Here is a 23859-nt window from a genome sequence, read left to right on the forward strand (position 1 = left end):
TGTATGCCTTTTAAACGATGGCAATCTATGTTCTCTGTGCCATGCAAAACGTATGCTGTGAAGGATTTCCGCGATAAAAGTGAAAAAGGTCATTATCATCATTTCTCAAATTGTTGATGAGAAAACAAGTGATTCTGCAGTAAATAGCCATATTATTTGAACAAAAATACAAGAAACTCCACGCATAACGCAAGATAATTTATTGATTTAGCTGATGAACTTCTCTTCACATTTTACAAATTCACAGTATGACTGGATTATAATGCCATTACACAAGCATGACATTAGTGTACATCTGTAAATTAAGTGTAAAGATGAAATTGAGTCTTGAAGGGTATGAATACTTATAGTGTACTAAAATCTCTATGATCAACCAAGGTGAAATAAACTTTTTTTTTTATCGCATGTGGATTTATTGATTTAGTTGGTCAACTTCTCTTACTATTTTACAAATTCACAGTATGATTACATTACACTGTCATGTACTGATAAAAGCTGGACATTAGTGAACATCTGTAAGTGCAAGTCAGGTCAGTCCAATCCAAATACATAATTTCCTAGAAACTTGCGATGCTATGTGGGACTTAAAGTGGTGCAGCATCTAAATAAAATGCTACGAGGCAAATATTACTTGTAGATTAAATTCTAAGTATATTAAGGTTAGACATTTCACCTCATTTCCTATCTAACCCAACTTCATCCCAATTTGTTAGCAACATAGTAATTAAATTAGATAGCAAACAAATTAATCCCCCAAGCAGTATAGTTGAAAATGAATCTTGAAGGGCATTAAGACTTACAGTTTGGTGGGATCTAAATGTTTAACCAAGGGACAATCAAAGCTTTTTGCATCCTGAGACCTTCCAACCAAGCCTTTCGGCTCACACTTTACAGAACATTGGCCACGATTAAATTGGCATTGGTTACAGAACTGCCCATTTTCCAGATGAGTACAAGATAAAAAGAGAGCCTGGATAGCTCAGTCGGTAGAGCATCAAACATTTAATCTGAGGGTCCAGGGTTCAAGTCCCTGTTCAGGCGTGTATGCCTTTTAAACGATGGCAATCTATATTCTCTGTGCCATGCAAAACGTATGCTGTGAAGGATTTCCGCGATAAAAGTGAAAAAGGTCATTATCATCATTTCTCAAATTGTTGATGAGGAAACAAGTGATTCTGCAGTAAATAGCCATATTATTTGAACAAAAATACAAGAAACTCCACGCATAACGCAAGATAATTTATTCATTTAGCTGATGAACTTCTCTTCACATTTTACAAATTCACAGTATGACTGGATTATGATGCCACTACACAAGCATGACATTAGTGTACATCTGTAAATTAGGTGTACAGATGAAATTGAGTCTTGAAGGGTATGAATACTTATAGTGTACTAAGATCTCTATGATCAACCAAGGTGAAATAAACTTTTTTTTTTATCGCAAGTGGATTTATTGACTTAGTTGGTCAACTTCTCTTACCATTACACAATTTCACAGTATGATTACATTACACTGTCATGTACTGATAAAAGCTGGACATTAGTGAACATCTGTAAGTGCAAGTCAGGTCAGTCCAATCCAAATACATAATTTCCTAGAAACTTGAGAAGCTATGTGGGACTTAAAGTGGTGCAGTATCTAAACAAAATGCTACGAGGCAAATATTACTTGTAGATTAAATTCTAAGTATATTAAGGTTAGACATTTCACCTCATTTTCTATCTAACCCAACTTCATGCCAATTTGTTAGCAACATAGTAATTAAATTAGACAGCAAAAAAATTAATCCCCCAAGCAGTATAGTTGAAAATGAATCTTGAAGGGCATTAATACTTACAGTTTGGTGGGATCTAAATATTCAACCAAGGGACAAGCAAAGGTTTTTGCATCCTGAGACCTTCCAACCAAGCCTTTCGGCTCACACTTTACAGAACATTGGCCACGATTAAATTGGCATTGGTTACAGAACTGCCCATTTTCCAGATGAGTACAACATAAAAAGAGAGCCTGGATAGCTCAGTCGGTAGAGCATCAAACATTTAATCTGAGTGTCCAGGGTTTAAGTCCCTGTTCATGCAGTGCATGCTTTTTAAACGATTGCAATCTATATTCTCTGTGCCATGCAAAACGTATACTGTGAATGATTTCCGCGATAAAAGTGAAAAAGGTCATTATCATCATTTCTCAAATTGTTGATGAGGAAACAAGTGATTCTGCAGTAAATAGCCATATTATTTGAACAAAAATACAAGAAACTCCATAACGCAAGATAATTTATTGATTTAGCTGATGAACTTCTCTTCACATTTTACAAATTCACAGTATGACTGGATTATAATGCCACTACACAAGCATGACATTAGTGTACATCTGTAAATTAGGTGTACAGATGAAATTGAGTCTTGAAGGGTATGAATACTTATAGTGTACTAAGATCTCTATGATCAACCAAGGTGAAATAAACTTTTTTTTTATCGCAAGTGGATTTATTGATTTAGTTGGTCAACTTCTCTTACTATTTCACAAATTCACAGTATGATTACATTACACTGTCATGTACTGATAAAAGCTGGACATTAGTGAACATCTGTAAGTGCAAGTCAGGTCAGTCCAATCCAAATACATAATTTCCTAGAAACTTGAGAAGCTATGTGGGACTTAAAGTGGTGCAGTATCTAAACAAAATGCTACGAGGCAAATATTACTTGTAGATTAAATTCTAAGTATATTAAGGTTAGACATTTCACCTCATTTCCTATCTAACCCAACTTCATCCCAATTTGTTAGCAACATAGTAATTAAATTAGACAGCAAAAAAATTAATCCCCCAAGCAGTATAGTTGAAAATGAATCTTGAAGGGCAATAAGACTTACAGTTTGGTGGGATCTAAATGTTAACCAAGGGACAATCAAAGCTTTTTGCATCCTGAGACCTTCCAACCAAGCCTTTCGGCTCACACTTTACAGAACATTGGCCACGATTAAATTGGCATTGGTTACAGAACTGCCCATTTTCCAGATGAGTACAAGATGAAAAGAGAGCCTGGATAGCTCAGTCGGTAGAGCACCAGACTTTTAATCTGAGGGTCCAGGCTTCAAGTCGCTGTTCAGGCATGTATGCCTTTTAAACGATGGCAATCTATATTCTCTGTGCCATGCAAAACGTATGCTTTGAAGGATTTCCGCGATAAAAGTGAAAAAGGTCATTATCATCATTTCTCACATTGTTGATAAGGAAATAAGTGATTCTGCAGTAAATAGCCATACTATTTGGACAAAAATACAAGAAACTCCATAACGCAAGATAATTTATTGATTTAGCTGATGAAATTCTCTTCACATTTTACAAATTCACAGTATGACTGGATTATAATGCCACTACACAAGTATGACATTAGTGTACATCTGTAAATTAGGTGTACAGATGAAATTGAGTCTTGAAGGGTATGAATACTTATAGTGTACTAAGATCTCTATGATCAACCAAGGTGAAATAAACTTTTTTTTTATCGCAAGAGGATTTATTGATTTAGTTGGTCAACTTCTCTTACTATTTCACAAATTCACAGTATGATTACATTACACTGTCATGTACTGATAAAAGCTGGACATTAGTGAACATCTGTAAGTGCAAGTCAGGTCAGTCCAATCCAAATACATAATTTCCTAGAAACTTGAGAAGCTATGTGGGACTTAAAGTGGTGCAGTATCTAAACAAAATGCTACGAGGCAAATATTACTTGTAGATTAAATTCTAAGTATATTAAGGTTAGACATTTCACCTCATTTTCTATCTAACCCAACTTCATGCCAATTTGTTAGCAACATAGTAATTAAATTAGACAGCAAAAAAATTAATCCCCCAAGCAGTATAGTTGAAAATGAATCTTGAAGGGCATTAATACTTACAGTTTGGTGGGATCTAAATATTCAACCAAGGGACAAGCAAAGGTTTTTGCATCCTGAGACCTTCCAACCAAGCCTTTCGGCTCACACTTTACAGAACATTGGCCACGATTAAATTGGCATTGGTTACAGAACTGCCCATTTTCCAGATGAGTACAACATAAAAAGAGAGCCTGGATAGCTCAGTCGGTAGAGCATCAAACATTTAATCTGAGTGTCCAGGGTTTAAGTCCCTGTTCATGCAGTGCATGCTTTTTAAACGATTGCAATCTATATTCTCTGTGCCATGCAAAACGTATACTGTGAATGATTTCCGCGATAAAAGTGAAAAAGGTCATTATCATCATTTCTCAAATTGTTGATGAGGAAACAAGTGATTCTGCAGTAAATAGCCATATTATTTGAACAAAAATACAAGAAACTCCATAACGCAAGATAATTTATTGATTTAGCTGATGAACTTCTCTTCACATTTTACAAATTCACAGTATGACTGGATTATAATGCCACTACACAAGCATGACATTAGTGTACATCTGTAAATTAGGTGTACAGATGAAATTGAGTCTTGAAGGGTATGAATACTTATAGTGTACTAAGATCTCTATGATCAACCAAGGTGAAATAAACTTTTTTTTTATCGCAAGTGGATTTATTGATTTAGTTGGTCAACTTCTCTTACTATTTCACAAATTCACAGTATGATTACATTACACTGTCATGTACTGATAAAAGCTGGACATTAGTGAACATCTGTAAGTGCAAGTCAGGTCAGTCCAATCCAAATACATAATTTCCTAGAAACTTGAGAAGCTATGTGGGACTTAAAGTGGTGCAGTATCTAAACAAAATGCTACGAGGCAAATATTACTTGTAGATTAAATTCTAAGTATATTAAGGTTAGACATTTCACCTCATTTCCTATCTAACCCAACTTCATCCCAATTTGTTAGCAACATAGTAATTAAATTAGACAGCAAAAAAATTAATCCCCCAAGCAGTATAGTTGAAAATGAATCTTGAAGGGCAATAAGACTTACAGTTTGGTGGGATCTAAATGTTAACCAAGGGACAATCAAAGCTTTTTGCATCCTGAGACCTTCCAACCAAGCCTTTCGGCTCACACTTTACAGAACATTGGCCACGATTAAATTGGCATTGGTTACAGAACTGCCCATTTTCCAGATGAGTACAACATAAAAAGAGAGCCTGGATAGCTCAGTCAGTAGAGCATCAAACATTTAATCTGAGGGTCCAGGGTTCAAGTCCCTGTTCAGGCGTGTATGCCTTTTAAACAATGGCAATCTATATTCTCTGTGCCATGCAAAACGTATGCTGTGAAGGATTTCCGCGATAAAAGTGAAAAAGGTCATTATCATCATTTCTCAAATTGTTGATGAGGAAACAAGTGATTCTGCAGTAAATAGCCATATTATTTGAACAAAAATACAAGAAACTCCACGCATAACGCAAGATAATTTATTCATTTAGCTGATGAACTTCTCTTCACATTTTACAAATTCACAGTATGACTGGATTATGATGCCACTACACAAGCATGACATTAGTGTACATCTGTAAATTAGGTGTACAGATGAAATTGAGTCTTGAAGGGTATGAATACTTATAGTGTACTAAGATCTCTATGATCAACCAAGGTGAAATAAACTTTTTTTTTTATCGCAAGTGGATTTATTGACTTAGTTGGTCAACTTCTCTTACCATTACACAATTTCACAGTATGATTACATTACACTGTCATGTACTGATAAAAGCTGGACATTAGTGAACATCTGTAAGTGCAAGTCAGGTCAGTCCAATCCAAATACATAATTTCCTAGAAACTTGAGAAGCTATGTGGGACTTAAAGTGGTGCAGTATCTAAACAAAATGCTACGAGGCAAATATTACTTGTAGATTAAATTCTAAGTATATTAAGGTTAGACATTTCACCTCATTTTCTATCTAACCCAACTTCATGCCAATTTGTTAGCAACATAGTAATTAAATTAGACAGCAAAAAAATTAATCCCCCAAGCAGTATAGTTGAAAATGAATCTTGAAGGGCATTAATACTTACAGTTTGGTGGGATCTAAATATTCAACCAAGGGACAAGCAAAGGTTTTTGCATCCTGAGACCTTCCAACCAAGCCTTTCGGCTCACACTTTACAGAACATTGGCCACGATTAAATTGGCATTGGTTACAGAACTGCCCATTTTCCAGATGAGTACAACATAAAAAGAGAGCCTGGATAGCTCAGTCGGTAGAGCATCAAACATTTAAACTGAGTGTCCAGGGTTTAAGTCCCTGTTCATGCAGTGCATGCTTTTTAAACGATTGCAATCTATATTCTCTGTGCCATGCAAAACGTATACTGTGAATGATTTCCGCGATAAAAGTGAAAAAGGTCATTATCATCATTTCTCAAATTGTTGATGAGGAAACAAGTGATTCTGCAGTAAATAGCCATATTATTTGAACAAAAATACAAGAAACTCCACGCATAACGCAAGATAATTTATTCATTTAGCTGATGAACTTCTCTTCACATTTTACAAATTCACAGTATGACTGGATTATGATGCCACTACACAAGCATGACATTAGTGTACATCTGTAAATTAGGTGTACAGATGAAATTGAGTCTTGAAGGGTATGAATACTTATAGTGTACTAAGATCTCTATGATCAACCAAGGTGAAATAAACTTTTTTTTTTATCGCAAGTGGATTTATTGACTTAGTAGGTCAACTTCTCTTACCATTACACAATTTCACAGTATGATTACATTACACTGTCATGTACTGATAAAAGCTGGACATTAGTGAACATCTCTAAGTGCAAGCCAGGTCAGTCCAATCCAAATACATAATTTCCTAGAAACTTGAGATGCTATGTGAGACTTAAAGTGGTGCAGCATCTAAATAAAATGCTACGAGGCAAATATTACTTGTAGATTAAATTCTAAGTATATTAAGGTTAGACATTTCACCTCATTTCCTATCTAACCCAACTTCATCCCAATTTGTTAGCAACATAGTAATTAAATTAGACAGCAAAAAAATTAATCCCCCAAGCAGTATAGTTGAAAATGAATCTTGAAGGGCAATAAGACTTACAGTTTGGTGGGATCTAAATGTTAACCAAGGGACAATCAAAGCTTTTTGCATCCTGAGACCTTCCAACCAAGCCTTTCGGCTCACACTTTACAGAACATTGGCCACGATTAAATTGGCATTGGTTACAGAACTGCCCATTTTCCAGATGAGTACAACATAAAAAGAGAGCCTGGATAGCTCAGTCGGTAGAGCATCAAACATTTAATCTGAGGGTCCAGGGTTCAAGTCCCTGTTCAGGCGTGTATGCCTTTTAAACGATGGCAATCTATATTCTCTGTGCCATGCAAAACGTATGCTGTGAAGGATTTCCGCGATAAAAGTGAAAAAGGTCATTATCATCATTTCTCAAATTGTTGATGAGGAAACAAGTGATTCTGCAGTAAATAGCCATATTATTTGAACAAAAATACAAGAAACTCCACGCATAACGCAAGATAATTTATTCATTTAGCTGATGAACTTCTCTTCACATTTTACAAATTCACAGTATGACTGGATTATGATGCCACTACACAAGCATGACATTAGTGTACATCTGTAAATTAGGTGTACAGATGAAATTGAGTCTTGAAGGGTATGAATACTTATAGTGTACTAAGATCTCTATGATCAACCAAGGTGAAATAAACTTTTTTTTTTATCGCAAGTGGATTTATTGACTTAGTTGGTCAACTTCTCTTACCATTACACAATTTCACAGTATGATTACATTACACTGTCATGTACTGATAAAAGCTGGACATTAGTGAACATCTCTAAGTGCAAGCCAGGTCAGTCCAATCCAAATACATAATTTCCTAGAAACTTGAGATGCTATGTGAGACTTAAAGTGGTGCAGCATCTAAATAAAATGCTACGAGGCAAATATTACTTGTAGATTAAATTCTAAGTATATTAAGGTTAGACATTTCACCTCATTTCCTATCTAACCCAACTTCATCCCAATTTGTTAGCAACATAGTAATTAAATTAGACAGCAAAAAAATTAATCCCCCAAGCAGTATAGTTGAAAATGAATCTTGAAGGGCAATAAGACTTACAGTTTGGTGGGATCTAAATGTTAACCAAGGGACAATCAAAGCTTTTTGCATCCTGAGACCTTCCAACCAAGCCTTTCGGCTCACACTTTACAGAACATTGGCCACGATTAAATTGGCATTGGTTACAGAACTGCCCATTTTCCAGATGAGTACAACATAAAAAGAGAGCCTGGATAGCTCAGTCGGTAGAGCATCAAACATTTAATCTGAGGGTCCAGGGTTCAAGTCCCTGTTCAGGCGTGTATGCCTTTTAAACGATGGCAATCTATATTCTCTGTGCCATGCAAAACGTATGCTGTGAAGGATTTCCGCGATAAAAGTGAAAAAGGTCATTATCATCATTTCTCAAATTGTTGATGAGGAAACAAGTGATTCTGCAGTAAATAGCCATATTATTTGAACAAAAATACAAGAAACTCCACGCATAACGCAAGATAATTTATTCATTTAGCTGATGAACTTCTCTTCACATTTTACAAATTCACAGTATGACTGGATTATGATGCCACTACACAAGCATGACATTAGTGTACATCTGTAAATTAGGTGTACAGATGAAATTGAGTCTTGAAGGGTATGAATACTTATAGTGTACTAAGATCTCTATGATCAACCAAGGTGAAATAAACTTTTTTTTTTATCACAAGTGGATTTATTGACTTAGTTGGTCAACTTCTCTTACCATTACACAATTTCACAGTATGATTACATTACACTGTCATGTACTGATAAAAGCTGGACATTAGTGAACATCTCTAAGTGCAAGCCAGGTCAGTCCAATCCAAATACATAATTTCCTAGAAACTTGAGATGCTATGTGAGACTTAAAGTGGTGCAGCATCTAAATAAAATGCTACGAGGCAAATATTACTTGTAGATTAAATTCTAAGTATATTAAGGTTAGACATTTCACCTCATTTCCTATCTAACCCAACTTCATCCCAATTTGTTAGCAACATAGTAATTAAATTAGACAGCAAAAAAATTAATCCCCCAAGCAGTGTAGTTGAAAATGAATCTTGAAGGGCAATAAGACTTACAGTTTGGTGGGATCTAAATGTTAACCAAGGGACAATCAAAGCTTTTTGCATCCTGAGACCTTCCAACCAAGCCTTTCGGCTCACACTTTACAGAACATTGGCCACGATTAAATTGGCATTGGTTACAGAACTGCCCATTTTCCAGATGAGCACAAGATAAAAAGAGAGCCTGGATAGCTCAGTCGGTAGAGCATCAGACTTTTAATCTGAGGGTCCAGGGTTCAAGTCCCTGTTCAGGCGTGTATGCCTTTTAAACAATGGCAATCTATATTCTCTGTGCCATGCAAAACGTATGCTGTGAAGGATTTCCGCGATAAAAGTGAAAAAGGTCATTATCATCATTTCTCAAATTGTTGATGAGGAAACAAGTGATTCTGCAGTAAATAGCCATATTATTTGAACAAAAATACAAGAAACTCCACGCATAACGCAAGATAATTTATTCATTTAGCTGATGAACTTCTCTTCACATTTTACAAATTCACAGTATGACTGGATTATGATGCCACTACACAAGCATGACATTAGTGTACATCTGTAAATTAGGTGTACAGATGAAATTGAGTCTTGAAGGGTATGAATACTTATAGTGTACTAAGATCTCTATGATCAACCAAGGTGAAATAAACTTTTTTTTTTATCGCAAGTGGATTTATTGACTTAGTTGGTCAACTTCTCTTACCATTACACAATTTCACAGTATGATTACATTACACTGTCATGTACTGATAAAAGCTGGACATTAGTGAACATCTCTAAGTGCAAGCCAGGTCAGTCCAATCCAAATACATAATTTCCTAGAAACTTGAGATGCTATGTGAGACTTAAAGTGGTGCAGCATCTAAATAAAATGCTACGAGGCAAATATTACTTGTAGATTAAATTCTAAGTATATTAAGGTTAGACATTTCACCTCATTTCCTATCTAACCCAACTTCATCCCAATTTGTTAGCAACATAGTAATTAAATTAGACAGCAAACAAATTAATCCCCCAAGCAGTATAGTTGAAAATGAATCTTGAAGGGCATTTAAATGTTCAACCAAGGGACAATCAAAGCTTTTTGCATCCTGAGACCTTCCAACCAAGCCTTTCGGCTCACACTTTACAGAACATTGGCCACGATTAAATTGGCATTGGTTACAGAACTGCCCATTTTCCAGATGAGTACAAGATAAAAAGAGAGCCTGGATAGCTCAGTCGGTAGAGCATCAGACTTTTAATCTGAGGGTCCAGGGTTCAAGTTCCTGTTCAGATGGCCTTTTAAATGATGGCAATCTATGTTCTCTGTGCCATGCAAAACGTATGCTGTGAAGGATTTCCGCGATAAAAGTGAAAAAGGTCATTATCATCATTTCTCAAATTGTTGATGAGGAAACAAGTGATTCTGCAGTAAATAGCCATATTATTTGAACAAAAATACAAGAAACTCCACGCATAACGCAAGATAATTTATTCATTTAGTTGATGAACTTCTCTTCACATTTTACAAATTCACAGTATGACTGGATTATGATTCCACTACACAAGCATGACATTAGTGTACATCTGTAAATTAGGTGTACAGATGAAATTGAGTCTTGAAGGGTATGAATACTTATAGTGTACTAAGATCTCTATGATCAACCAAGGTGAAATAAACTTTTTTTTTTTATCGCAAGTGGATTTATTGACTTAGTTGGTCAACTTCTCTTACCATTACACAATTTCACAGTATGATTACATTACACTGTCATGTACTGATAAAAGCTGGACATTAGTGAACATCTCTAAGTGCAAGCCAGGTCAGTCCAATCCAAATACATAATGTCCTAGAAACTTGAGATGCTATGTGAGACTTAAAGTGGTGCAGCATCTAAATAAAATGCTACGAGGCAAATATTACTTGTAGATTAAATTCTAAGTATATTAAGGTTAGACATTTCACCTCATTTCCTATCTAACCCAACTTCATCCCAATTTGTTAGCAACATAGTAATTAAATTAGACAGCAAACAAATTAATCCCCCAAGCAGTATAGTTGAAAATGAATCTTGAAGGGCATTAAGACTTACAGTTTGGTGGGATCTAAATGTTCAACCAAGGGACAATCAAAGCTTTTTGCATCCTGAGACCTTCCAACCAAGCCTTTCAGCTCACACTTTACAGAACATTGGCCACGATTAAATTGGCATTGGTTACAGAACTGCCCATTTTCCAGATGAGTACAGGATGAAAGGAGAGAGCCTGGATAGCTCAGTCGGTAGAGCATCAGACTTTTAATCTGAGGGTCCAGGGTTCAAGTCCCTGTTCATCCCACATTGTTGATAAGGAAACAAGTGATTCTGCAGTAAATAGCCATACTATTTGGACAAAAATACAAGAAACTCCACGCATAACGCAAGATAATTTATTGATTTAGCTGATGATCTTCTCTTCACATTTTACAAATTCACAGTATGACTGGATTATAATGCCACTACACAAGCATGACATTAGTGTACATCTGTAAATTAGGTGTACAGATGAAATTGAGTCTTGAAGGGTATGAATACTTATAGTGTACAAAGATCACTATGATCAACCAAGGTGAAATAAACTTTTTTTTTTATCGCAAGTGGATTTATTGACTTAGTTGGTCAACTTCTCTTACCATTACACAATTTCACAGTATGATTACATTACACTGTCATGTACTGATAAAAGCTGGACATTAGTGAACATCTGTAAGTGCAAGCCAGGTCATTCCAATCCAAATACATAATTTCCTAGAAACTTGAGATGCTATGTGAGACTTAAAGTGGTGCAGCATCTAAATAAAATGCTACGAGGCAAATATTACTTGTAGATTAAATTCTAAGTATATTAAGGTTAGACATTTCACCTCATTTCCTATCTAACCCAACTTCATCCCAATTTGTTAGCAACATAGTAATTAAATTAGACAGCAAACAAATTAATCCCCCAAGCAGTATAGTTGAAAATGAATCTTGAAGGGCATTAAGACTTACAGTTTGGTGGGATCTAAATGTTCAACCAAGAGACAATCAAAGCTTTTTGCATCCTGAGACCTTCCAACCAAGCCTTTCAGCTCACACTTTACAGAACATTGGCCACGATTAAATTGGCATTGGTTACAGAACTGCCCATTTTCCAGATGAGTACAAGATAAAAAGAGAGCCTGAATAGCTCAGTCGGTAGAGCATCAGACTTTTAATCTGATGGTCCAGGGTTCAAGTCCATGTTCAGGCGTGTATGCCTTTTAAACGATGGCAATCTATATTCTCTGTGCCATGCAAAACGTATACTGTGAATGATTTCCGCGATAAAAGTGAAAAAGGTCATTATCATCATTTCTGAAATTGTTGATAAGGAAACAAGAGATTCTGCAGTAAATAGCCATATTATTTGGACAAAAATACAAGAAACTCCACGCATAATGCAAGATAATTTATTGATTTAGCTGATGAACTTCTCTTCACATTTTAGAAATTCACAGTATGACTGGATTATAATGCCACTACACAAGCATGACATTAGTGTACATCTGTAAATTAGGTGTACAGATGAAATTGAGTCTTGAAGGGTATGAATACTTATAGTGTACTAAGATCACTATGATCAACCAAGGTGAAATAAACTTTTTTTTTTATCGCAAGTGGATTTATTGACTTAGTTGGTCAACTTCTCTTACCATTACACAATTTCACAGTATGATTACATTACACTGTCATGTACTGATAAAAGCTGGACATTAGTGAACATCTGTAAGTGCAAGCCAGGTCAGTCCAATCCAAATACATAATTTCCTAGAAACTTGAGATGCTATGTGAGACTTAAAGTGGTGCAGCATCTAAATAAAATGCTACGAGGCAAATATTACTTGTAGATTAAATTCTAAGTATATTAAGGTTAGACATTTCACCTCATTTCCTATCTAACCCAACTTCATCCCAATTTGTTAGCAACATAGTAATTAAATTAGACAGCAAAAAAATTAATCCCCCAAGCAGTATAGTTGAAAATGAATCTTGAAGGGCATTAATACTTACAGTTTGGTGGGATCTAAATGTTCAACCAAGGGACAATAAAAAGGTTTTTGCATCCTGAGACCTTCCAACCAAGCCTTTCGGCTCACACTTTACAGAACATTGGCCACGATTAAATTGGCATTGGTTACAGAACTGCCCATTATCCAGATAAGTACAAGATGAAAGGAGAGAGCCTGGATAGCTCAGTCGGTAGAGCATCAGACTTTTAATCTGAGGGTCCAGGGTTCAAGTCCCTGTTCAGGCATGTATGCCTTTTAAACGATGGCAATCTATGTTCTCTGTGCCATGCAAAACGTATGCTGTGAAGGATTTCCGCGATAAAAGTGAAAAAGGTCATTATCATCATTTCTCAAATTGTTGATGAGGAAACAAGTGATTCTGCAGTAAATAGCCATACTATTTGGACAAAAATACAAGAAACTCCACGCATAACACAAGATAATTTATTGATTTAGCTGATGATCTTCTCTTCACATTTTACAAATTCACAGTATGACTGGATTATAATGCCATTACACAAGCATGACATTAGTGTACATCTGTAAATTAAGTGTACAGATGAAATTGAGTCTTGAAGGGTATGAATACTTATAGTGTACTAAGATCTCTATGATCAACCAAGGTGAAATAAACTTTTTTTTTTATCGCAAGTGGATTTATTGACTTAGTTGGTCAACTTCTCTTACCATTACACAATTTCACAGTATGATTACATTACACTGTCATGTACTGATAAAAGCTGGACATTAGTGAACATCTGTAAGTGCAAGTCAGGTCAGTCCAATCCAAATACATAATTTCCTAGAAACTTGAGATGCTATGTGGGACTTAAAGTGGTGCAGCATCTAAATAAAATGCTACGAGGCAAATATTACTTGTAGATTAAATTCTAAGTATATTAAGGTTAGACATTTCACCTCATTTCCTATCTAACCCAACTTCATCCCAATTTGTTAGCAACATAGTAATTAAGTTAGACAGCAAACAAATTAATCCCCCAAGCAGTATAGTTGAAAATGAATCTTGAAGGGCATTAAGACTTACAGTTTGGTGGGATCTAAATGTTTAACCAAGGGACAATCAAAGCTTTTTGCATCCTGAGACCTTCCAACCAAGCCTTTCGGCTCACACTTTACAGAACATTGGCAACGATTAAATTGGCATTGGTTACATAACTGCCCATTTTCCAGATGAGTACAAGATAAAAAGAGACCCTGGATAGCTCAGTCGGTAGAGCATCAGACTTTTAATCTGAGGGTCCAGGGTTCAAGTCCCTGTTCAGGCGTGTATGCCTTTTAAACGATGGCAATCTATGTTCTCTGTGCCATGCAAAACGTATGCTGTGAAGGATTTCCGCGATAAAAGTGAAAAAGGTCATTATCATCATTTCTCAAATTGTTGATGAGGAAACAAGTGATTCTGCAGTAAATAGCCATATTATTTGAACAAAAATACAAGAAACTCCACGCATAACGCAAGATAATTTATTGATTTAGCTGATGAACTTCTCTTCATATTTTACAAATTCACAGTATGACTGGATTATAATGCCATTACACAAGCATGACATTAGTGTACATCTGTAAATTAAGTGTAAAGATGAAATTGAGTCTTGAAGGGTATGAATACTTATAGTGTACTAAGATCTCTATGATCAACCAAGGTGAAATAAACTTTTTTTTTTTATCGCATGTGGATTTATTGATTTAGTTGGTCAACTTCTCTTACTATTTCACAAATTCACAGTATGATTACATTACACTGTCATGTACTGATAAAAGCTGGACATTAGTGAACATCTGTAAGTGCAAGCCAGGTCAGTCCAATCCAAATACATAATTTCCAAGAAACTTGAGATGCTATGTGGGACTTAAAGTGGTGCAGTATCTAAACAAAATGCTACGAGGCAAAAATTACTTGTAGATTAAATTCTAAGTATATTAAGGTTAGACATTTCACCTCATTTCCTATCTAACCCAACTTCATCCCAATTTGTTAGCAACATAATAATTAAATTAGACAGCAAACAAATTAATCCCCCAAGCAGTATAGTTGAAAATGAATCTTGAAGGGCATTAAGACTTACAGTTTGGTGGGATCTAAATGTTCAACCAAGGGACAATCAAAGGTTTTTGCATCCTGAGACCTTCCAACCAAGCCTTTCGGCTCACACTTTACAGAACATTGGCCACGATTAAATTGGCATTGGTTACAGAACTGCCCATTTTCCAGATAAGTACAAGATGAAAGGAGAGAGCCTGGATAGCTCAGTCGGTAGAGCATCAGAATTTTAATCTGAGGGTCCAGGGTTCAAGTCCCTGTTCAGGCATGTATGCCTTTTAAACGATGGCAATCTATGTTCTCTGTGCCATGCAAAACGTATGCTGTGAAGGATTTCCGCGATAAAAGTGAAAAAGGTCATTATCATCATTTCTCAAATTGTTGATGAGGAAACAAGTGATTCTGCAGTAAATAGCCATATTATTTGAACAAAAATACAAGAAACTCCACGCATAACGCAAGATAATTTATTGATTTAGCTGATGAACTTCTCTTCATATTTTACAAATTCACAGTATGACTGGATTATAATGCCATTACACAAGCATGACATTAGTGTACATCTGTAAATTAAGTGTAAAGATGAAATTGAGTCTTGAAGGGTATGAATACTTATAGTGTACTAAGATCTCTATGATCAACCAAGGTGAAATAAACTTTTTTTTTTTATCGCATGTGGATTTATTGATTTAGTTGGTCAACTTCTCTTACTATTTCACAAATTCACAGTATGATTACATTACACTGTCATGTACTGATAAAAGCTGGACATTAGTGAACATCTGTAAGTGCAAGCCAGGTCAGTCCAATCCAAATACATAATTTCCAAGAAACTTGAGATGCTATGTGGGACTTAAAGTGGTGCAGTATCTAAACAAAATGCTACGAGGCAAAAATTACTTGTAGATTAAATTCTAAGTATATTAAGGTTAGACATTTCACCTCATTTCCTATCTAACCCAACTTCATCCCAATTTGTTAGCAACATAATAATTAAATTAGACAGCAAACAAATTAATCCCCCAAGCAGTATAGTTGAAAATGAATCTTGAAGGGCATTAAGACTTACAGTTTGGTGGGATCTAAATGTTCAACCAAGGGACAATCAAAGGTTTTTGCATCCTGAGACCTTCCAACCAAGCCTTTCGGCTCACACTTTACAGAACATTGGCCACGATTAAATTGGCATTGGTTACAGAACTGCCCATTTTCCAGATAAGTACAAGATGAAAGGAGAGAGCCTGGATAGCTCAGTCGGTAGAGCATCAGAATTTTAATCTGAGGGTCCAGGGTTCAAGTCCCTGTTCAGGCATGTATGCCTTTTAAACGATGGCAATCTATGTTCTCTGTGCCATGCAAAACGTATGCTGTGAAGGATTTCCGCGATAAAAGTGAAAAAGGTCATTATCATCATTTCTCAAATTGTTGATGAGGAAACAAGTGATTCTGCAGTAAATAGCCATATTATTTGAACAAAAATACAAGAAACTCCACGCATAACGCAAGATAATTTATTGATTTAGCTGATGAACTTCTCTTCATATTTTACAAATTCACAGTATGACTGGATTATAATGCCATTACACAAGCATGACATTAGTGTACATCTGTAAATTAAGTGTAAAGATGAAATTGAGTCTTGAAGGGTATGAATACTTATAGTGTACTAAGATCTCTATGATCAACCAAGGTGAAATAAACTTTTTTTTTTTTATCGCATGTGGATTTATTGATTTAGTTGGTCAACTTCTCTTACTATTTCACAAATTCACAGTATGATTACATTACACTGTCATGTACTGATAAAAGCTGGACATTAGTGAACATCTGTAAGTGCAAGCCAGGTCAGTCCAATCCAAATACATAATTTCCAAGAAACTTGAGATGCTATGTGGGACTTAAAGTGGTGCAGTATCTAAACAAAATGCTACGAGGCAAAAATTACTTGTAGATTAAATTCTAAGTATATTAAGGTTAGACATTTCACCTCATTTCCTATCTAACCCAACTTCATCCCAATTTGTTAGCAACATAATAATTAAATTAGACAGCAAACAAATTAATCCCCCAAGCAGTATAGTTGAAAATGAATCTTGAAGGGCATTAAGACTTACAGTTTGGTGGGATCTAAATGTTCAACCAAGGGACAATCAAAGGTTTTTGCATCCTGAGACCTTCCAACCAAGCCTTTCGGCTCACACTTTACAGAACATTGGCCACGATTAAATTGGCATTGGTTACAGAACTGCCCATTTTCCAGATAAGTACAAGATGAAAGGAGAGAGCCTGGATAGCTCAGTCGGTAGAGCATCAGACTTTTAATCTGAGGGTCCAGGGTTCAAGTTGCTGTTCAGATGGCCTTTTAAACAATGGCAATCTATGTTCTCTGTGCCATGCAAAACGTATGCTGTGAAGGATTTCCGCGATAAAAGTGAAAAAGGTCATTATCATCATTTCTCAAATTGTTGATGAGGAAACAAGTGATTCTGCAGTAAATAGCCATATTATTTGAACAAAAATACAAGAAACTCAACGCATAACGCAAGATAATTTATTCATTTAGCTGATGAACTTCTCTTCACATTTTACAAATTCACAGTATGACTGGATTATAATGTCATTACACAAGCATGACATTAGTGTACATCTGTAAATTAGGTGTACAGATGAAGTTGAGTCTTGAAGGGTATGAATACTTATAGTGTACTAAGATCTCTATGATCAACCAAGGTGAAATAAACTTTTTTTTTATCGCAAGTGGATTTATTGATTTAGTTGGTCAACTTCTCTTACTATTTCAAGCCAGGTCAGTCCAATCCAAATACATAATTTCCTAGAAACTTGAGAAGCTATGTGGGACTTAAAGTGGTGCAGTATCTAAACAAAATGCTACGAGGCAAATATTACTTGTAGATTAAATTCTAAGTATATTAAGGTTAGACATTTCACCTCATTTCCTATCTAACCCAACTTCATCCCAATTTGTTAGCAACATAGTAATTAAATTAGACAGCAAAAAAATTAATCCCCCAAGCAGTATAGTTGAAAATGAATCTTGAAGGGCATTAAGACTTACAGTTTGGTGGGATCTAAATGTTCAACCAAGGGACAATAAAAAGGTTTTTGCATCCTGAGACCTTCCAACCAAGCCTTTCGGCTCACACTTTACAGAACATTGGCCACGATTAAATTGGCATTGGTTGCAGAACTGCCCATTTTCCAGATGAGTACAAGATAAAAAGAGAGCCTGGATAGCTCAGTCGGTAGAGCATCAGACTTTTAATCTGAGGGTCCAGGGTTCAAGTTGCTGTTCAGATGGCCTTTTAAACAATGGCAATCTATGTTCTCTGTGCCATGCAAAACGTATGCTGTGAAGGATTTCCGCGATAAAAGTGAAAAAGGTCATTATCATCATTTCTCAAATTGTTGATGAGGAAACAAGTGATTCTGCAGTAAATAGCCATATTATTTGAACAAAAATACAAGAAACTCCACGCATAACGCAAGATAATTTATTCATTTAGCTGATGAACTTCTCTTCACATTTTACAAATTCACAGTATGACTGGATTATAATGCCATTACACAAGCATGACATTAGTGTACATCTGTAAATTAGGTGTACAGATGAAGTTGAGTCTTGAAGGGTATGAATACTTATAGTGTACTAAGATCTCTATGATCAACCAAGGTGAAATAAACTTTTTTTTTATCGCAAGTGGATTTATTGATTTAGTTGGTCAACTTCTCTTACTATTTCAAGCCAGGTCAGTCCAATCCAAATACATAATTTCCTAGAAACTTGAGAAGCTATGTGGGACTTAAAGTGGTGCAGTATCTAAACAAAATGCTACGAGGCAAATATTACTTGTAGATTAAATTCTAAGTATATTAAGGTTAGACATTTCACCTCATTTCCTATCTAACCCAACTTCATCCCAATTTGTTAGCAACATAGTAATTAAATTAGACAGCAAAAAAATTAATCCCCCAAGCAGTATAGTTGAAAATGAATCTTGAAGGGCATTAAGACTTACAGTTTGGTGGGATCTAAATGTTCAACCAAGGGACAATAAAAAGGTTTTTGCATCCTGAGACCTTCCAACCAAGCCTTTCGGCTCACACTTTACAGAACATTGGCCACGATTAAATTGGCATTGGTTGCAGAACTGCCCATTTTCCAGATGAGTACAAGATAAAAAGAGAGCCTGGATAGCTCAGTCGGTAGAGCATCAGACTTTTAATCTGAGGGTCCAGGGTTCAAGTTGCTGTTCAGATGGCCTTTTAAACAATGGCAATCTATGTTCTCTGTGCCATGCAAAACGTATGCTGTGAAGGATTTCCGCGATAAAAGTGAAAAAGGTCATTATCATCATTTCTCAAATTGTTGATGAGGAAACAAGTGATTCTGCAGTAAATAGCCATATTATTTGAACAAAAATACAAGAAACTCCACGCATAACGCAAGATAATTTATTCATTTAGCTGATGAACTTCTCTTCACATTTTACAAATTCACAGTATGACTGGATTATAATGCCATTACACAAGCATGACATTAGTGTACATCTGTAAATTAGGTGTACAGATGAAGTTGAGTCTTGAAGGGTATGAATACTTATAGTGTACTAAGATCTCTATGATCAACCAAGGTGAAATAAACTTTTTTTTTATCGCAAGTGGATTTATTGATTTAGTTGGTCAACTTCTCTTACTATTTCAAGCCAGGTCAGTCCAATCCAAATACATAATTTCCTAGAAACTTGAGAAGCTATGTGGGACTTAAAGTGGTGCAGTATCTAAACAAAATGCTACGAGGCAAATATTACTTGTAGATTAAATTCTAAGTATATTAAGGTTAGACATTTCACCTCATTTCCTATCTAACCCAACTTCATCCCAATTTGTTAGCAACATAGTAATTAAATTAGACAGCAAAAAAATTAATCCCCCAAGCAGTATAGTTGAAAATGAATCTTGAAGGGCATTAAGACTTACAGTTTGGTGGGATCTAAATGTTCAACCAAGGGACAATAAAAAGGTTTTTGCATCCTGAGACCTTCCAACCAAGCCTTTCGGCTCACACTTTACAGAACATTGGCCACGATTAAATTGGCATTGGTTGCAGAACTGCCCATTTTCCAGATGAGTACAAGATAAAAAGAGAGCCTGGATAGCTCAGTCGGTAGAGCATCAGACTTTTAATCTGAGTGTCCAGGGTTTAAGTCCCTGTTCAGGCAGTGCATGCCTTTTAAACTATGGCAATCTATATTCTCTGTGCCATGCAAAACGTATGCTGTTAAGGATTTCCGCGATAAAAGTGAAAAAGGTCATTATCATCATTTCTCACATTGTTGATAAGGAAACAAGTGATTCTGCAGTAAATAGCCATACTATTTGGACAAAAATACAAGAAACTCCACGCATAACACAAGATAATTTATTGATTTAGCTGATGATCTTCTCTTCACATTTTACAAATTCACAGTATGACTGGATTATAATGCCATTACACAAGCATGACATTAGTGTACATCTGTAAATTAAGTGTACAGATGAAATTGAGTCTTGAAGGGTATGAATACTTATAGTGTACTAAGATCTCTATGATCAACCAAGGTGAAATAAACTTTTTTTTTTATCGCAAGTGGATTTATTGACTTAGTTGGTCAACTTCTCTTACCATTACACAATTTCACAGTATGATTACATTACACTGTCATGTACTGATAAAAGCTGGACATTAGTGAACATCTGTAAGTGCAAGTCAGGTCAGTCCAATCCAAATACATAATTTCCTAGAAACTTGAGATGCTATGTGGGACTTAAAGTGGTGCAGCATCTAAATAAAATGCTACGAGGCAAATATTACTTGTAGATTAAATTCTAAGTATATTAAGGTTAGACATTTCACCTCATTTCCTATCTAACCCAACTTCATCCCAATTTGTTAGCAACATAGTAATTAAATTAGACAGCAAACAAATTAATCCCCCAAGCAGTATAGTTGAAAATGAATCTTGAAGGGCATTTAAATGTTCAACCAAGGGACAATCAAAGCTTTTTGCATCCTGAGACCTTCCAACCAAGCCTTTCGGCTCACACTTTACAGAACATTGGCCACGATTAAATTGGCATTGGTTACAGAACTGCCCATTTTCCAGATGAGTACAAGATAAAAAGAGAGCCTGGATAGCTCAGTCGGTAGAGCATCAGACTTTTAATCTGAGGGTCCAGGGTTCAAGTCCTTGTTCAGGCATGTATGCCTTTTAAACGATGGCAATCTATGTTCTCATATGCAAAACATATGCTGTGAAGGATTTCCGCGATAAAAGTGAAAAAGGTCATTATCATCATTTCTCAAATTGTTGATGAGGAAACAAGTGATTCTGCAGTAAATAGCCATATTATTTGAACAAAAATACAAGAAACTCCATAACGCAAGATAATTTATTGATTTAGCTGATGAACTTCTCTTCACATTTTACAAATTCACAGTATGACTGGATTATAATGCCACTACACAAGCATGACATTAGTGTACATCTGTAAATTAGGTGTACAGATGAAATTGAGTATTGAAGGGTATGAATACTTATAGTGTACTAAGATCTCTATGATCAACCAAGGTGAAATAAACTTTTTTTTTATCGCAAGAGGATTTATTGATTTAGTTGGTCAACTTCTCTTACTATTTCACAAATTCACAGTATGATTACATTACACTGTCATGTACTGATAAAAGCTGGACATTAGTGAACATCTGTAAGTGCAAGTCAGGTCAGTCCAATCCAAATACACAATTTCCTAGAAACTTGAGAAGCTATGTGGGACTTAAAGTGGTGCAGTATCTAAACAAAATGCTACGAGGCAAATATTACTTGTAGATTAAATTCTAAGTATATTAAGGTTAGACATTTCACCTCATTTTCTATCTAACCCAACTTCATGCCAATTTGTTAGCAACATAGTAATTAAATTAGACAGCAAAAAAATTAATCCCCCAAGCAGTATAGTTGAAAATGAATCTTGAAGGGCATTAATACTTACAGTTTAGTGGGATCTAAATGTTCAACCAAGGGACAATCAAAGGTTTTTGCATCCTGAGACCTTCCAACCAAGCCTTTCGGCTCACACTTTACAGAACATTGGCCACGATTAAATTGGCATTGGTTACAGAACTGCCCATTTTCCAGATGAGTACAAGATAAAAAGAGAGCCTGGATAGCTCAGTCGGTAGAGCATCAGACTTTTAATCTGAGGGTCCAGGGTTCAAGTCCTTGTTCAGGCATGTATGCCTTTTAAACGATGGCAATCTATGTTTTCATATGCAAAACATATGCTGTGAAGGATTTCCGCGATAAAAGTGAAAAAGGTCATTATCATCATTTCTCAAATTGTTGATGAGGAAACAAGTGATTCTGCAGTAAATAGCCATATTATTTGAACAAAAATACAAGAAACTCCATAACGCAAGATAATTTATTGATTTAGCTGATGAACTTCTCTTCACATTTTACAAATTCACAGTATGACTGGATTATAATGCCACTACACAAGCATGACATTAGTGTACATCTGTAAATTAGGTGTACAGATGAAATTGAGTATTGAAGGGTATGAATACTTATAGTGTACTAAGATCTCTATGATCAACCAAGGTGAAATAAACTTTTTTTTTATCGCAAGAGGATTTATTGATTTAGTTGGTCAACTTCTCTTACTATTTCACAAATTCACAGTATGATTACATTACACTGTCATGTACTGATAAAAGCTGGACATTAGTGAACATCTGTAAGTGCAAGTCAGGTCAGTCCAATCCAAATACACAATTTCCTAGAAACTTGAGAAGCTATGTGGGACTTAAAGTGGTGCAGTATCTAAACAAAATGCTACGAGGCAAATATTACTTGTAGATTAAATTCTAAGTATATTAAGGTTAGACATTTCACCTCATTTTCTATCTAACCCAACTTCATGCCAATTTGTTAGCAACATAGTAATTAAATTAGACAGCAAAAAAATTAATCCCCCAAGCAGTATAGTTGAAAATGAATCTTGAAGGGCATTAATACTTACAGTTTAGTGGGATCTAAATGTTCAACCAAGGGACAATCAAAGGTTTTTGCATCCTGAGACCTTCCAACCAAGCCTTTCGGCTCACACTTTACAGAACATTGGCCACGATTAAATTGGCATTGGTTACAGAACTGCCCATTTTCCAGATGAGTACAAGATAAAAAGAGAGCCTGGATAGCTCAGTCGGTAGAGCATCAGACTTTTAATCTGAGGGTCCAGGGTTCAAGTCCCTGTTCAGGCGTGTATGCCTTTTAAACGATGGCAATCTATATTCTCTGTGCCATGCAAAACATATGCTGTGAAGGATTTCCGCGATAAAAGTGAAAAAGGTCATTATCATCATTTCTCAAATTGTTGATGAGGAAACAAGTGATTCTGCAGTAAATAGCCATATTATTTGAACAAAAATACAAGAAACTCCACGCATAACGCAAGATAATTTATTGATTTAGCTGATGAACTTCTCTTCACATTTTACAAATTCACAGTATGACTGGATTATAATGCCATTACTCAAGCATGACATTAGTGTACATCTGTAAATTAAGTGTACAGATGAAATTGAGTCTTGAA

General features: G+C 35.6%; 3 non-coding genes across 3 annotated transcripts; all 3 read left to right on the forward strand.

The window, feature by feature from the left end:
• The first annotated feature begins 9279 nt into the window (after positions 1-9279).
• TRNAK-UUU (transfer RNA lysine (anticodon UUU)) lies at positions 9280-9352 on the forward strand. Its single transcript has one exon. It is a non-coding gene; the product is annotated as a tRNA-Lys (tRNA).
• Positions 9353-13314: 3962 nt separating this feature from the next.
• TRNAK-UUU (transfer RNA lysine (anticodon UUU)) lies at positions 13315-13387 on the forward strand. Its single transcript has one exon. It is a non-coding gene; the product is annotated as a tRNA-Lys (tRNA).
• A 10067-nt stretch (positions 13388-23454) lies between these two features.
• TRNAK-UUU (transfer RNA lysine (anticodon UUU)) lies at positions 23455-23527 on the forward strand. Its single transcript has one exon. It is a non-coding gene; the product is annotated as a tRNA-Lys (tRNA).
• The last annotated feature ends 332 nt before the right edge of the window (positions 23528-23859 follow it).

The sequence above is a fragment of the Mixophyes fleayi genome, chromosome 1 (assembly GCF_038048845.1).
Source record: "Mixophyes fleayi isolate aMixFle1 chromosome 1, aMixFle1.hap1, whole genome shotgun sequence".
Taxonomy (NCBI): Eukaryota; Metazoa; Chordata; class Amphibia; order Anura; family Limnodynastidae; genus Mixophyes; species Mixophyes fleayi.